Raw genomic sequence first — 15,158 nt, 5'->3', positions numbered from 1 at the left:
CAGAGCACCGCCCCTCAGAAAGGTCGCAGGCCCGGATAATTCCAGGTCATGAGCCTGAAATCCTCATCAGGGTATAAGCACAGAGGGCAGCCAAGGACCTCCTGCCAATGGGTCACATTAAGGCAGTGGGGTGTCATGTAAGCCATGTGCATTTAATTGAACAGTATATATTTGAGGCGTGTATTGCGAGAAATCTTCTTGGGGTAGTTCAGAACCCGCCGCCACTCTGCATCTGTAAGGACTCTGTCTCCAATCCTAACCTATTTTGCCTGAAGCCTGTCTAAGGGACGTACCAACGCTGATTTCAGGGCCACGTAAAACCATTTCACTAGGTGCCCCACCGTCCCAGGCGTGAACAGGGCATGCAGTACTGGGTGTGTCTCCGGCTCATCTCTCCCCTTATTCCACAGCTGGGCAAACGTACGTGCCAGGGCCTCGTAACACAGGAACTGGCCCAGAGGTAGATCACAGTCTTCCCTAAGCCCGTCAAATGGGAACAGGGATTTATCCAAGAAGCTATCCCTAACATTATAAAGCCCAGTCTCAGTCTAGTGGGCTACTTGCTCAGACTGCGGATCGCCATGTGGCAAGCCCAGGAGGAGCAACATAGGTTGTACTTGACAAGTAGCCGTTCTCGACCCTGGCATCGCCTCCAGGCTTGAAAGTCAGTGCACTGAAGCAAGGAGCTGTATGGGGTGGGCGTTGTTGGTATCAGCAATTTCCCCACTATTAAGCTAGGGAGGGAATCCGGGTACAACAGGAATGTTCCATCATCGTTCACACCCTCTATCCATGGTGCAAGTCACTGCAATTGACCAGCCAACATATAGTATTCAAAGTTCGGTACTCCCAGTCCACCCTCAGAAACGGGATGTTCTAACGTTGTAAGAGACACCCTAGGGCGCCCGTCGCCCCACACCAGGTCTCGCAGCAGGGTTTTCAGGGGCGAAACCAGCTGCTAGATATGAGAACCGGAAGGTTGATAGAGAAATACAATAAGCGCAGGAGCATGACCATTTTATACAGGGAGACCCGGGACATCACAGGCAATTGCAGTGTACGCCAAAAGTGTACACATGCACGTAGCAAGCATACCGCTCTACCCAGGTTGCCTTCCTTCAAGTCATCGAGCGAATGGAATACATTTATGCCCAGGTACTTAAAGGTATTCTGAGCAGACAGTATGTAAACCCTCAACGTGCCCGGCCTAGGAATAGGGCCCGCAACCGGCAACAGATACGTCTTTGCTTTTTTGACTCGTAGTGCTGAGAGGCCTGCGAAGTCGTCTAAAATACGTATAGCCGTTGAGGTGCCCTCGACTGCGTCCGACAGATACTGCAAAAGGTCGTCCTCGTAAAGGGAAACCTGGTGCGTCCGCCCTCCGATAACCTGTCCGATCCAGTCACCTCCCTGGCGAAGTCTCTGAGCAAGGTGTTCAATTGCCAAGGCGAATAGGAGGGGAGATAGGGGACACCCCTGTCTAGTTCCCCGGGATACCTTATACTCTTTGGAAATTGTTCATATGGTCTGACCCTTGTAGTAGGCGCCGCTTACAGGAGCTGCACCCACCGCACCCAAGCCTCTCTCAGACCCATGCGCATCATAACTTTGAACAGGTAGTCCCACGCCACCATGTCAAAAGCTTTTTCCAGGTCAACAGAGAGCACCGCGGCCCGGAGTCCAGGCACCAACGCAGCGCTCTGATACCTCTGGGTCTAGCCAGCGCTATATAATCCTTTTGGTGTACCCTGTAATGCAACAATCCTCTGGTTAAGTGCTCTGATACCTTCGGGTCTAGACAGAGCTACATAACCTCCGCAAATCAAATAAACCAAAAATTGTTTTTCCTGAACTCTGAGACCTGAGCAACATGGCTGATGACCGGTGGAGCTGCTAGACAGCTAATGAGGAGATTAGCCTTGGTTTCCCCCTTGACAGTCACCTACCCAGCTGGACTTTGGGCACAGTTCCTACTCGTGTCCCTGCTATTACTCCTTCCTCCCCTCCCTCCTACGAAGTCTTGAAACATTGTTTATGTGTACTGTATCTTACTATGCTCTTGTATCTGATTTAAATCTTAAAATCTTAACACAACAATCCTAAATGTAAAGCGCTCTGATACCCTCTTGGGTCAAGTTCGCCCTATATAAAACTTTATAAATAAATAAATAAAATAAACGGATGGTGGCTTTAATCTCCTGCAGGGTTATAGGTTCCCCCAGTTCGTCCTGGTCCTCTTCCTCCAGCACACGCAGGGGCAGAGGCTCCAGGATTTCCCTCACCACCGACCGGGGGGCCATATTTGGGCCGTATATAGTCATTCGTAAAATGTTAGGAAGGCGTGGTTGATCGCATCCGGGCCGTACACCACCTCACTGATGTCCAAGCCAATTTGTGTGATGGAGGATCCTCCTAGTTTCGGTTTAATTAGCCGTACCAACAGACGGACCGCCTTACCTTCCCCCCTCTGCACCCTGTCCAAGTAATCCCTGTGATTTTAAAAGCGTAGCTGCCCAATTGCATTATTATATTTCTTCCTCGCTTCCTGCAACGCCACTCGGGCTGCGACTCCAGTTCCCTGAACGTTATCTAAGCTGCGGATGCTCCCTTCCAGGTCCAGTAGTTCCCGACAAAGTTCTCTATAGGCTCCCGTTGCCTGCCCCATGCAGTAACCCCCGCACTACCACCTTGACCGCCTCCCATTCAACCTGTATAGAGGAAGCTGTGTTGGCAATGATGGGGAAATATGAATGTAGGAGTGTGTGCAGTGACATGCGAAAAGGGTAATCCTCAAGTAGTGCCGGGTTAAACCTCCAGGTGGGGATCAGAGGGCTTATTCCCAGAAGTTGGTGGGTCATTCCCAATGGACTGTGATCCGACAGGGTATGCCCTAAATATTCAGTGTGTTTAAAAGTGCTATTAAAGGCAGGGGAACACAAGATCAAGTCTAGGCGAGTATGCATTTAATGTATCGGGTAGAAGAAGGAGAACTCCCGATAACAATTGTGTTGCAACCTACAAGTGTCTTCGAGACCCTAGTGTGTAATCCATGCACTAAATCCCAGAGCTGTGTGGCTGAGACCCCATTAACGGAGGGTGTGACCGGTCCGTGACAATGTCCGCCACACAGTTAAAGTCCCCCCCCCCCCGAGACTCAGGTTGTCACAGTGCGGTTATCACTAACCTGAAAAGCCGGATACAGCAGGAGCGATGAGGATGCAGAATTTCTCCTTCCCCAGTATGGTACCACCTGAGAGTAATAGCAACACTCCCCAGATATCACCACATTCGGGTAAAGGGAAAAAAGAAACGATAACGTAGCAGCAGTCAAAAAAAATTTGTAGACCAGTAATGAAGATAGTAGGTTGAAGTACCTCCCTCTGGTTTGTCAATGATTCCTGTAGGAGAGAGAACCAAACACACTTAAAAGGCACACATCACCAGCAGTTACTATCAATATTCATATGTGTGGACATTAACTTACAGTTATGAGCTGCTGCACATTCTTCATATAAAAAAGGCTCAAAAGGTAATAATAAAGTAAAGAGAATTTAAACAATGTCTATATCACTTGGAATACTCAGTGATAAAGCAGAGCTACCATTCCAAGATAGTTAAAGGTTTACACCATATGCACACAGTACTTATCTGTCGCCAGGCCGACCTCTGACACATTGGAAATCTGTGAGGTAGGATTTCAGCTCCTATGAAATCTAATCCGAGCCCTCAACAGCTCAATGGGGCTAAAAGATCCAGGATAAGAAAATTTTAAAAAACCAATACTTAAAACGGTAAACAATAATGAAGTAGGCTCTTGCGCAAATGCTGATTTCAAAAGGCTGAATACAGGGTGGTTAGATGATGCCTGTATAGTCTCCAGCAAGGTTCAAAGAATCCATCAATGACGCCCTGCGTCTATTGGAACACACGGGAGCAGAAAACAACAAGCATTTACAATGCAATGGTCTCGGCAATATTATAGGTAGAGCTATTGGTATTGCTCATTATTTTTTTTAATCTTTTTTGTATCCCTAAATAAATGGCATTGTCATTTCAATTGGTATTAGCTTTTTTTTGCATATGTGATACCTATTGCATTAGCAGAGAGAGAGTGAGGTAGTGAGAGAGAGAGTGAGGTATTGAAATAGAGAGAGAGTGAGGTAGTGGGAGAGAGTGAAGTAGATAGAGTGAGGTAGTGAGATAGAGAGTGAGGTAGTGAAAGAGTGAGGTAGTGAGGGAGAGGGATGTTGTGAGGTAGTGAGATATAAGCATAGAGTGATGTTGTGATGTAGTGAGATAGAGAGAGGTAGTGAAAGAGAGTGAAAGTGAGTTAGTGAGATAGAGAGTGATTGAGGTAGTGAGTTAGAGAGAGAGAAGTTGTGAGATAGTGAGAGAGTTATGTAGTGAGAGAGTTATGTAGTGAGAGAGAGGTAGATAGAGAGTGAGGTAGTGAGAGACAGAGAGTGAGGTAGTGAGAGAGAGGGATGTTCTGAGGTAGTGAGATAGAAACAGTGAGTGAGTTTGTGAGGTAGTGAGATAGAGAGTGAGGTAGTGAAAGAGAGAGTGAAAGTGACTTAGTGAGATAGAAAGAGAGAGAGTGAGGTAGTGAGATAGAGAGAGAGTGAGGTAGTGAGTTAGAGAGAGTGAAGTTGTGAGGTAGTGAGATAGAGAGTGAGTTAGTGAGAGAGTGATGTAGTGATTTTTTGAGGGAGTGAGTCGTGATATAGTGAGAGTGAGATAGTGAGATAGAAATAGATAGAGTGAGGTAGTGAGATAGAGAGAGAGTGAGCTAGTGAGATAGAGAAAGAGTAAAGTTGTGAGGTAGTGTGTTTGAGAGTGATGTGGAATGCATGCTAACAATAAGCAACAAACAAGCATGCTACAAATACCTCCCACCCCAAGACCAGAACTTACCTCTCATGCCGCTGATCAGCACGCATAAGCTGTCAGGAGAAACAAGAACAATCTATCCAAGGCTCATTAGCGCTCGTTCAACTGCCCATGATGGACCTGGCATAAAAGGCAACAGTTTCCTGATACACCGCAAAACTCTCCAGGCTCAAGAGAAACGAGAGCGACCTCATCAGCGGGAGGGGGCGGGAAAAAGACACGGACAGCGGGAGGGGAGCAACCCTGGGAGTTGGTGGGCTTGCTTTGGCCTGTCTCCATCGAGAGAGCCTGCTGTCACTTGGGAGCAGGCCTTGGGTTAGAGGGATCCCTCAGAGGCTGCAGCGCCTTTTGTAAAGTGATCTCCAAACACATTCCCAAAACCCCAAACAGGAGGTGAGGAAGGACCAGGGCACCAGAGCGAACAGGCAAGGCCCAAGCTAGTTAGAGGGGCTTTAAGGGGAAACAGAGGCCCGGACTGGGATTTGAAGCGCTGAAATCCTGATCACAGTTCACCAAAACAACCACTCGACTCGACTTTTAACATGCTGTCAAAAGCAGAGAGGGGCAACACCGGATAAAAAATACCAGAGAGCTTCAAAGAGCAAGCAAAAAATGGCATTCCAAGGACACCACAATTTTCTTCCATTTTATTATAAAATAAAAAGGTTATTTCCCTTGGGGATATCCAGGGCCCAGATGGATGAGTTGGTGCGTTCTGAGCTTTTAACATCGTTTGAAGGTTATTCAATAATGAGTTACATATCTTCTCATTTAAAAAGCTTTTTTTTTCTCTTTATGAAATACTCCAATACTTACTAAAGCATTTTTTGTTAAACCTTTCAATTGAAGCCGCTGTACATCCCTTCTTCCATTTCTTGGAATTTAGTGAACGATGTCATAATAATATATATCGCATCTTGCAATTTTCAGGTTAAGTTTAGTGTGCTATAAATTGTTTTGGGATAGTCTGAATGTTCATATTAGGTTTCTTGCTTTTGCCACCTAAGCATTTGAGGAAAGAAGACAATAAGCGGGCATTTTGAACAGGTGACCCCAAAGTACCAAAAAACGATTGCATACATCAGATAGGAGCGAAAGACAAGAGCTCTTATTCACCACTGTTCATCTGCTGAACTATGTGATCATCATGATATCGATCTCGGCGCAGACCCATCGCGTGCTACTATTATGCAGTACACACTAACAGTACTACATGCCGGGCACCCTCTAAGAAACACAAAGGAATCCTGCCTGAGAAGTCGTTTAACTAGGGCAGGGGCTAGCACGCAGCACATGCCCTCGAGCGATTTATGAAGTTTCATGCAAAGCTCTCTGGTGATAAACGTGTACTTCTGATAGTGTGACTTGGCTAAAAACGATTAAGTGAAATTACATCCCTTTCATCAACAAAATAACCATATCAATCTAGTGAGGAAAACAAACTGACACGAGAATTTAAACACCTTCAACCACCACTTACCAGCTTCATCCGGGCACGTCCTGTTTCTCCAGCGCCACGTCCATTGGCAGCCCACTGAAATGTAATCAGCTTGTTCTCGGTCACCTCAGACCCAGTGCAATTTCCAGCAAATGTGGTCCTGCAATTATGAAAGCAGTATTTTAGTGAGCACGTTATCTACGGGTACATTTCCATGCCAGTCAGCCCTGTGCACTTTCAGCTCCAAGTGTACCTTGTTACGACACATTCCCGAGTTGCAGCAGCACTCTGCATTCAAGATACCAGTTGCGATGCTGAGATCCTGTGCGGGCAGGACACAGACAGCGGGAGGGGGCGGGAAAAAAGACGGCGGGAACCGGGCGGGACACGGACAGCGGGAGGGGGCGGCAGGTGTCTGGGCACCCAGAGGTGTCGTGTCCTGGTGCGATCCAGCAACATTTCTTTGAAGACAAGGCTAGAAATGGCAGTTCAGAGGGTCAGACTAAGATTGAGCTCATTCACCTAATTAAAAGTGAAGTGCTAATCAAGAAAATAATGGCCCTAGTTAGCATGGTGAATAAATTGATCTAAAACACGCTCACCATGTTTTTCGCCTTGTATATGTCAGTAGTGATCATGTGGGCCATTCTTCAGGACCTCAGGAAAAAAACTTCACTACATTGTGACTGAATTCAATTTGTGTAATGGTGATCAGTCATGCAAAAGTGACTCTACAAACAACACTCGAGACCACATACCCCCACTTCACCAGGTGGCTGAGAAAAATATTTCTGGCAAAGCCCCCCTTAGTGGGCATTGCAGCGCCGGCATGATGAGGAGCTAGCCCAATGATGAAGCATAATACACATCCGGTGTGTGAGGGCCCGTGTTCCTATTGGAGCACATTCCTCTCCCTGGATCTCTAATCCCTCTCACATTTCTTACCTTGTGGAACTGCACACCCCTTCTACCAATAACATAGTAAGAGTATTCTATCTTCACCGGCTAACCCATCCACCAGACATCATATAACTGCGCTGCGGTCGTCCATTGTTTTACAGTGTCTAGTCGCGTCGCGTGGAGTCCTTGGGTCCCGAGCAGTAGAATAGGCAATGATAAGCTCACCGGGGCTTTTGAGGCACCAGATTAAGATAGAGTTGCAGCATGAAAAACAAAGTTGCATACATTTGAACAAAAACTTAGTTTGTACAATGTGGGCCCACAAAATTAAATATACAGGAAGATCCTGTGACCTAATAATGACCTTAGTTTGAAGGACAGTGACAGTGTTATATTAGAGTGTTAGATCTGTCAGCCTTAGGGTGTCCTCCCCCGACCGTTTTGCCTGCTTGCCGTCTCTTTTTACGGATTCTTTTTGTTGGCCATAGGACTCTGCTGACCAGTGCTAAAGTGCATTTATTTTTCCCCGCAGTAATTGTGCGCAGGACAATTTACAAAAAAAATAAACTAGTGTGAGGTGCAGATTGGAAAGTCCCCCATTGGGCTCTGTTCTATTGCATATACTTTCCCCCAAAAACAGTGATTATGTAACCGCGGTTACAAGACTTAGGGTGTGGTACAAAAGTGAATAACGAAGGCTGTGAGCGGGAAATGAGGGAATAGGTACGAGAGATTAGCACTCCAGCTGCCCATGCCCCTTGAGTCCCTCGGACTCGCCCCCCCCCCGCCCCCCTTCCCGGATTACTGTGACCCTTGCCCCGTTTCACATACCACGGGGGCCGCAATTCTCCTGAGCTACGGCGGCGTTACAACGTCCTCCGGGAGTGACCACCACTCTTCCGTCCACTCCTCCTGCTCAACACCGGCTCTCTCCGCACGTCATTGGGGTGCCTCGTCTGCTTCTCGTCCTCGCTCCTCGATGAGCTCATCTGCTTCACGTCCTTGTTCCTCATTTGGCTCGTCCTCGTTCCTCGGGAGTGCTCCGGTCTGTTCCCTCCGTCTCCCGAGTCCTGAACACGCACACCTCAGCGTCCTGCAATTATGGTCGGCGTTCAAGATACCAGTTGCGATGAGATCCTGTGCGGGCGGGACAGGACCAGCGGGAGGGGGCGGGAAAAAAGACGGCTACCACTGAATGATTTATTTAGCGGGAGGGGGGCGGGAAGAAAGACAGACAGCGGGAGGGGGGGTGGGAAAAAGAATACAACAGCACAGCGGCCGACCTAATCAGCGGGAGGAGGGCGGGAACAAACACGGACAGTGGGAGGGGGGCGGGAAAAAGACCACGGCAGGGAAAGAATACAACGGCCGACCGATTCAGCGGGAGGAGGGCGGAAACAGAGACGGACAGCGGGAGGGGGGGCGGGAAAAAGACAGCGGGAAACGAGGACAGCAGCCTACCTCATCACAAGAAGACTTAAAATGGCGGCCACAAGCTTTTGAAATTTTTTCGGAATTGGGGGCGTATTTTGCTGTTCTGAGTGACGGACGACGTCACTGTCTAAAGAACAGCAAAAATGACGCCCCCAAATCCGAAAAAGACGGGGCTTCTTTGGAGGGACGGCTCTCTCCTCCAATGGCTGGCCTCCATTTAGGAAGCCAGCCAATGGAGAAAGAGCAAAAAGAGGGAGGGATAAATGCAGCACTCTAAGAATCATTAAATCTCCGACTTCCGGTTTCTGCCTTCGGCAGAACCGATAGTCCTCGACCTAAAAAGCGCTCCCCTCATACGTTTGGGGATCCAATAGCGCAACCCGCGCTATTCTCTTTACAAAAATAATGAAAGTATAATACACGCGCGCCTTCACTGTAGAAGTGCCCAAAGCGCGTAGAATCCTCCTAAGGTTCAGAACAATATCGTGCTGAATGTAATTAACCTGCAGCTGCAAGATTTTCCGGAGGCGATCTCCTCAATGGCCCCAGCTCAAAAGTTCTTTTGTTCGTCAGCGTGTCTTCAGTGCTGACAGGGTCATAAATCAATGGCGGTAAGCGAATGCCGAATGCATTCACAAAGGCGCCCCAGGTGCGAGGAACAGCAAAAATGACAGCGCGACCCAGCGCTTGGATGGTGGCAACAACTATCGGGAAGCACAGGAACTGTAAGAAGTTAGTCCAGTATTACAGGTGACAAGCACCTTCTCCTTGGCTCACCGAGAGTAAAAATGAGAAAAAGGGGCAAGAGAGAGATGACTACATCGCCCTCAAAGATTTCTGGGAGATGTAGTTTTCACAATCATATTGCATTCACACTCATGTAGCCCTAAATCTGCCCTGAGTTGTGACACAGGTTGCCCCTCAAGCTATATGCCAGTAAAACAGACAAAGAATCCAGGAAGCCAACCTGATCCTGGTTAGATGTGTAAATGTTCCCTAGAGTGACCACCTGTCCCGCCAGCCTCCCTACAACCAGTGCATATCGGCCTCCCGCATCCAGCCACGATCACTCAACAGCAAAAGGGACCCCCGGCTTCACCCAGATCAACACCCCCCTGGCAAAGGCTGAATAGGTAGTTGTGAAGACCTGGCCCTCAACCTCCGCTTCAACCTCCCTGCATTCTCACTGTTCAAATGGGTTTCCTATAGTAATGCTATATGAATGTCTCAGGTACGAAGAGATATTACAGCGCTTTGTGATAGACCTCATCCCCCTAATATTCCACGTCAGAAATCGTATTACACTTTGAGTCCCTGTCATTCCTGCTGTATATCGTCAAGCAATACTGCGAAGGGGAACCCTCCCCCCCCCCCCTCAATGCCCTCTGAAAGCATAAAAGACCAAAAAGCCAACAAAAAGTCATGGGTAGAAAAAGACAGCAGTTTTAAAGGTTCATAAAAATGAAGCACAAGTCTGTATTCCTGTCACCATCTCTGTTGTTTGTCCCAGGGCTCTGTAGAGCACAGATAGGATGAGGCTACAAGATGGAGGTGTCTGTCTCGGTGTGCCCTGCACAAACCTTAAGGGATACTGCAACAGGAGGTTGGCTCAGGGTAGCTTGGGAGATAAAAGGCCAATCAGGAAAGGCCAGGGGACAGTGAGCTGCTCCTGAAGACTGGTCCTCAACATACCACGACACTGCCACATATCTCAACACACACTTGCGCACACTCCACTGGCTCCCCATCGAGGCAAGAATCACCTTCAAGATCCTGACCCACGCACACAAAGCCCTCCACAACACCGGATCAACATACCTCAACAGCTGAATCAACTTCCACGCACCCCAAAGAACCCTACAATCAGTCCAGCTCTCCTACGTCGTGGTTCCCTAGGCCAGAAAGACCAGATCAGGAGGCCGCTTCTTCTCCTTCCTCGCGGCCAGTGCATGGAACGCCCTACCGCTCCACCTCAGGCAGACAACATCACTCCTAATCTTCACGAGAAACCTCAAAACCTGGCTCTTCCACAGACCCCCTCCTTGATGGACTGGAACCTGCACCCCCCTACCCCCTAGCGCAATGAGACCCTTACGGGTGAATAGTCGCGCTTAACAAACCCATGATTGAATTTATTGATTGACTGACTGAAAAACAGAATCTCATTTGAATCCGACAGGCTCAATACATACTTTGCTGTTCCTGGTTCACTCTGCAGGTAGGCCCACATCTAAACCACGGAAATACAAATTTTCGTGCACTTCAATAAAACCTTTTTACTACCCAAAGACAAGGGAATCATACAATTCCCAAACCCCGTTTTAAACTTTAAAGCAGATTCAGAAGTCTCAAAAATACACTTTGCTTAGTCTCTGAGGGTGTAGTTTGCAGTTTTAACTTTTAAAGATTCACATGAGATGGGCTAGGGAGTTGCCCTGCACGCCTAAGCCCAGTACAAAGGAAACTAGGACAAATGTTCAAAATTTCACGGGTAGAAAAAGCAGCAGTTTCAAACAGTACCAATATCACAGAAATCAAGCGTTCAACTTTTAAAGACTCAAAAGGAGGGGGATCTGGAGGGTTGCCTCTGCATGCCTAAGCATAGTACAGGGGAAACTCAGACAAATGTTCAAACAGTATAGCTTAGAAAAATCAGCAGTTTAGACCAGTATCAAAATCACAGAAACCAATAGTTCAATTAAAACAGTCCAAAGCAAAATAGGCAGCTTTTAACAGTACCTATTGCATACAGGACTCGAGATTAAAGATTAAAAACACAGCACAAGACTGTCTTCTACCCAGCTACTCTGTTGTTGTTCACTGGGCTCTGTAGGGCACAGAGTGGCGGAGGCTTCAACATGAAGGTGGCTGTCTTGGGGTGCCCTGTTCACACCTTAAGGGATATTACATGTGGGGGATGGGCTCAGGGTTGAATGGGAGCTAGAGGCTCTATCAGGAAAGGCCCAGGCTGATAGCTAGGGGACAGTGAGCTGCTCCTGAAGAACACAATTACCTTGGAAGCGGACAGGTTCAATCCGTACGTTCCTGCCTCACTGTAGGATTTTGGCTTAATCTGGCAGACTACAATAGAAAGTAAAACAGTTGACGAGTGTGAATTGCTAGGGTTACCTGACCTTGCTCCACCGTGTTCGGCCTGAAAAGGCACTTAAAGGCTGGTTGTCCATGACCCATGGACTATTATTGACTTTTTCCCCATTATTTAATATGAATGTTTATTTTGCTATTTCTTAAAAATGTATATCTTGTGATCCCTTTAACTGATTAGAAAATGCAAAATGAAGTATTGAGAGAAATGCCGAAAGTGTTCCTTTGGTGGGCAACTTCCGCAATTGACTTTCTTGCCATTTGGCAATGACTGGATGAGCACCTACTGCATTTTGTAGATGTTTCTATTTTGCCCTTGGCTTTACATTAAGCCTTTGGTAAAGGAGCATAAAGTAGTTCATTTGGTTCCCATGATGGCCCAGTCACTGGAGGATCTTTTCCTGCTCCAGGGCGGATGCTGACATATCCTGATACCACCAGGAGCTAGTGAACAAATCAGAACATCCTGGCTGCTCTGCTGCTGCTGGCACTCCCGTTTTTTATCTGGTTGAGTGCACTCATTTGGCTCTTCGTAATGATAAGGTGAGTGGATGTGGCCTAACGGCTTGAGTGGTCACCCTGGGAGCTGGGGAACCAGGTTCGAGCCTCGGCAGGGACTTTCAAAATCCTGTGATTCTGGGCAAATCACTTATGCCCACTTGCATCAAACTGAATTGCATTCGCAAACGGTGCGAATCGCAAAAATCGGCCGTTTGAGAATGCAATTCCTGTTTTTGAGATGCATCATTCAAAATTGTATTTTTCTCAATCTGCGAATTCGCAATTGGTTTTGCGATTCCTTAAAAACTCGCAATTTTAAGGAATCGCAAAAAAATCGCAAAAAAAGTGTATGCATCAAAAATCGCAAATTGCGATTTTTTAAGGAATCGCATTTAGGAATCTCTAAATTTAGAAGTACTGGGAGCAGGTGGTAATTTTTTTTATTTTAAGGGAAACATGTGAAATCAATTATTTGGGTACTTAAGGGGTTGTTCATTTGCAGTACACCTCTTTGAGGATGGCAGCAGTCATTTTTCTTGCACGTCGCTGGAGGTTGAGAGCAGCAGGAAGGAGAAGGAGGATGCTTAGTGAAAGGATATTTAGATTGCGCATTACTTTGTTTGGTCAGACACAGGCAGAAATATATGACAAGTATAGGTTGAATGCTGACTCCATAATAGATCTTATTGCTGAATTAGACCCAATATTACGCAGAGAAACACGTAGGACCCTAGCCATACCCACCCATGTGCAGGTCTTATGTTGTCTACACCTGTTAGCCTCAGGTTCCTTCCAGGGAGTAATAGCAATTGCTGGGGGGGTTTCGCAGAGTGCACTTTCAAGATTTTTCCAAGATTTCCTTAATGCAATGCTGACAAGGATACAGCATCACATTAATTTCCCTAGAAATCAACAAGAGTTGTTGGAAACCAAGTTGGACTTCTACAACATGGCTAATTTCCCTCATGTGATAGGTTGCATAGATGGAACCCATATTCCCATTTGTCCACCATCTACCAATGAGTATATTTTTCGCAACAGAAAAAACTACCACTCTTTAAACATCCAATTAATTTGCAATTCAAAAACAATAATCACAGACCTAGTTGCAAGTTTCCCTGGGAGTGCCCATGACTCCTATATATTCAAACATAGTGCCATTCATGGGCGACTGTTGTCTGGGGAATTTGGAGATGGATATTTGCTTGGTAAGTCATGCTCTATTGCGCAAATTACATTGCTTTCACATTCTGTTACATGATAACTTAACTGCCATTCCAATATTTTCAAACTTCATAGGAGACAGTGCATATGGTGTGAGATCATATATACTGACACCATACCTCAATCCATCAACCCGTAAGCAGCAGAACTACAACCATGCCCATATTACAACTAGAAATGTAGTGGAGCGGACCTTTGGGGTCATGAAGTCTAGGTTCAGGATACTGCACAAAACCGGTGGAGCATTGCAATATCGTCTTGATGTATGCTGCAAAATTGTAGCGACATGTGCCATCCTGCACAACATTGCCACACGGAGAGGCTTGGAACTGGATGTAGATGACATTCTACCAAACAATGACAACCAGCCACAACAACCACATGCAAGAATGCGCGGACCTGATGCTGCTGAAGGAAGGCGAAGACGAGCAGAAATCACAGAGCATTATTTTTAAAAACAGGTAAGAAGCCAGGTAATGTTCATGAATGCAGATTGATTTTAATTCAAAATGAAAATAGCAATAATGACAAACCAATGAAACATGAAAGCAAAAGAAGTTGAAAAGAAAACAACATGTAGCTTTAAATTTTCAGCTGTTTCAGGCCAGTATTGGCAAGTTTTCAATCATTCATTAGTCTTTAAATTTATTTTCGCCAGCTCACACCTAAAGCTTTGCTTTTAGTATTCCTCAAAGCTGTAGATGTGTTGCCCTGCAGTGTGACATGTCTTGTACTGCGTCGTCTAACCACTGTTTCAGTTTTAGATGCAGTACTTGCTTCTGCACCTTCATTTGCATTGCCCCCATGTGTTGATGGAAGCACAGTCATGTCTTCCTGCATTACCTCCTTTGAATTAGTTTTTGAAAGCATTCTTGCAGACAGGGCCTTGCAACATTTCCTTAAGTCCTTTTGCATACACAGTGTAGTAGTAATAACTTTGCCATTGGTATTGCATAAGCGATGGATTGCTCTGGTGTAAGTGTGTATGCTAGAGAAGATTCTCAGGTGCCTATTGGCATTAGCAATGTTCTGTGACTCTATTGCATCACACATTCTTTCCATGGCTGTTGCCATGCGCTCAAGTTTTGTACTACTGGCCACATGTGCATTTTCCAACACAGAAGTAATTCTGACAAGGCTGTCACTCATGGTGCTAATGTTGCTTTTGATGTGGTTCAGTTGGCCCTTCATGACCCTGATGTCTTTGCCTTGCAGCCTTTGAACTTTGAGGAGCTTTTTCTCCACCACACTGGCCTGGCTCTCATCTTGTGAGGACATTGCCTAGGGAGCAGGACGTGATCTTCTCCTGTAAAATTGTTGGAGTCTACTGCGTTGATTTACAGTTTTCTTTACATTACTTCCAACTGCTTGTTGTAAATTTTCATTTGTATTTCTCTGTTCATCACTATCAGACTCTTGCAGTTGCTGAACCCTTTTATTTTTTTTATTTTTGCCTACTGTTGGTGATGAAATATTTGGAGTTTGTACTTGCATTTCCTCTATGTCTGTGTTGACATTGTTGTCAAAATCCATGCTTTCCCTCTCTTTCATAAAATCTACAAATTGAAAATATATGTATAGTTAACATAATTGTATGTGAATTCCCTTCTAACTCTAATAAATTACATTTTGAAATGAAAAGAAACATGTTCTTTATGTTGAAATT

At 46.1% G+C, this 15,158-nt stretch overlaps 1 non-coding gene across 1 annotated transcript; it reads right to left on the bottom strand.

Annotated features, from left to right (window-relative positions):
- Positions 1–5,963: 5,963 nt before the first annotated feature.
- LOC147727360 (small nucleolar RNA snR60/Z15/Z230/Z193/J17) lies at positions 5,964–6,047 on the bottom strand. The gene has a single exon (XR_015309624.1). It is a non-coding gene; the product is annotated as a small nucleolar RNA snR60/Z15/Z230/Z193/J17 (small nucleolar RNA).
- Between the last annotated feature and the right edge of the window lie 9,111 nt (positions 6,048–15,158).

Source organism: Lissotriton vulgaris, chromosome 3_1 (assembly GCF_964263255.1).
Source record: "Lissotriton vulgaris chromosome 3_1, aLisVul1.2, whole genome shotgun sequence".
NCBI classification, from domain to species: Eukaryota; Metazoa; Chordata; class Amphibia; order Caudata; family Salamandridae; genus Lissotriton; species Lissotriton vulgaris.
Note: the sequence above shows the minus strand (reverse complement) of the source record. Positions and strands in the feature narration are given on the sequence as shown.